General features: G+C 31.1%; 1 long non-coding RNA gene across 1 annotated transcript; it reads right to left on the bottom strand.

The window, feature by feature from the left end:
* Nucleotides 1–308: 308 nt before the first annotated feature.
* LOC109591458 (uncharacterized) lies at nt 309–980 on the bottom strand. The gene is made up of 3 exons (XR_002189828.1): nt 930–980; nt 682–883; nt 309–630 (listed from the first exon to the last, which is right to left on the bottom strand). It is a non-coding gene; the product is annotated as an uncharacterized LOC109591458 (long non-coding RNA).
* Between the last annotated feature and the right edge of the window lie 1,270 nt (nt 981–2,250).

The following is a 2,250-nucleotide window of genomic DNA, read 5'->3' as shown; positions in this document are numbered from 1 at the left end:
TGCAATCAATATTGATACTATCAATAGTATTAAGAAGATGACTGAACCCACCACTGAGGATACAGTATATAACAATTGTATCATTGGTGTACTGTCTGGAGTAGCTGTCATCATTGGAGTATGCTCTGTGGAATGATAACAGTATATCATTAACTTATTGTACCTTATTATTATACCTGTTGATACTGTAGTAGGAAATGAATAATGAAGTGTTGCTTCAAAAGACTCACTACTGACTGCTAAATCAATAATTATAATAATAATAATAATAATAATAATAATAATAATGATGATAGATTTCATTACCATTGATTGTAGTGAGTGTATTAGAAGGTGATGGTATGTTAATGATTATAATCTCAACCAGTGAATGATAGTGTACAGCAGGTCCATATATTGATCCATTGTTGAGATAATAAACTGATACATTATACACTCCACTGGTTGATACTGATAGTATCCTATAGTCTGATCCAGTTATATTAAAGTGTTCATTCCTTCCATTACTAGTATCAGTGAATACCACATGACATCCATCATCAGTTGATACTAGTTGATATATACACTGTACACTAACTGATCCATTGGTATATGTATTGTTAATGTAGAGACCAATGACCTGATATGTAGCTGAGAGAAAGAAATGAATATTAATAAATATAATAGTAGCTATATACTTACTGATGATGGTGTATGTCTCATACTGGAGCTTGTTCCTTAAGTTAAATACACGTACAGTATAATTGTATTGATGATATGGTATTAATGTACGTATATCATTAATAGACTCATCAGTACCAGTGAATGTGTACTGATCAATGACTGCAGTACTGTCACTGGTAATAGTTAGGAAAGTGTTGGATTGTGAAGGAGGACAACTTAACTGATGACAAACAATGAAGCACATTATTAAATTAATTCATATTTACCTCAATAGTCACATTAGGTCTTATAAAATTATCTTTATTAATTGTAATATTAACAGCATAACCATTACCTATACCAAAAATGTCACTGACATTAATATTCCATTCACTTACTTCCATTATTACTGATAATATTAATTGAGGAATATTGACCCAGTAGTGCTGTTCACTGATGTTAATTGTATCACATTGTGTAATATTAAGCACTGCAATATACATGTGTGTATTTGGCCCTGTGTTTGTATCCAGTATGATATCTCCATCTTCTTCATCAGTTACTACTACTTGGTAGCTTAAAGGTGATCCAAAAGGAACATCATTAGAGAAATAAACAGGATGTGACCATGTTATTAATAATGAAGTTGAATTGAATTTCAAATTTTCAACTGCTGAAACACCTGATTAATAATATACATGTACAGAATCAAAACTTACTGTGCAAGCTAACCTTGTATGGATAGCTTAGCACCAGAGAATACTTGTTTAACAGGTGGGTATGACACTATCTGACAATTAATAAATAACCCATCATTATTAGATACTGCACTGATAGTAAGTACTGATGATAAGTTACCAGGATCAGTGTATGTGATTCCTCTTTGTTGTGCAATGGAATTAGTTAGTGGAGCAATTTGTATCCACCAATGAAGTTCATTTCCAGCTCTTTTACAAGTAAATGTTGCTGTAGTCAAAGGAAGAACTGTTACTGATACTGGAGGCACTGTAATGACTAGAAGAAGTTAAAATAATTCAATTTATAACAAGTGAAATGCAGTAGCATCATGTGATGTTTAGGAATTTAAAAAACTCATGGACTTAAGCAGTTAGTCTCATCTCAGTATAATGAGATCTAATAGAAAGATCGCTGACTTTTGATGTTCTAAATTACAGAGTTGGTTTTGGAATAATCATAAGTTTTAATAGTAAGCAATATTTATTGTAAATTAGTAACATTTTAAACATTGCCATGCTTGATGATAGTTCTGTCTAATTCAGTCTAACTACCACACAGTTTCATACAGTACAGTATTATTGACTGCAGTACTAGTCTCATAGGCTGGATTAACTTCAGTTTGAACAATAGATCTATTGCCATGTATCTGTACAACTATAAAAGATGTATTCATTATAATTATTACACTATTCAGTGCTACACACCTTCACCATATGCTGGATTATTTGTAGTAATCAGATCTTCAGCTACTAATTGTAATGAATTAAATCAATCATTATTTTTAATGTATTTCATACCTTCATTTTTCTTCCTTTTTCTAATCAAAAAACCAACTGCAATCAATATTGATACTATCAATAGTATAAGAAG

This window comes from Amphimedon queenslandica, unplaced genomic scaffold (genome assembly GCF_000090795.2).
Source record: "Amphimedon queenslandica unplaced genomic scaffold, v1.1 AMPQUscaffold_8125_Cont19928, whole genome shotgun sequence".
In the NCBI taxonomy this organism is placed as follows: Eukaryota; Metazoa; Porifera; class Demospongiae; order Haplosclerida; family Niphatidae; genus Amphimedon; species Amphimedon queenslandica.
Note: the sequence above shows the minus strand (reverse complement) of the source record. Positions and strands in the feature narration are given on the sequence as shown.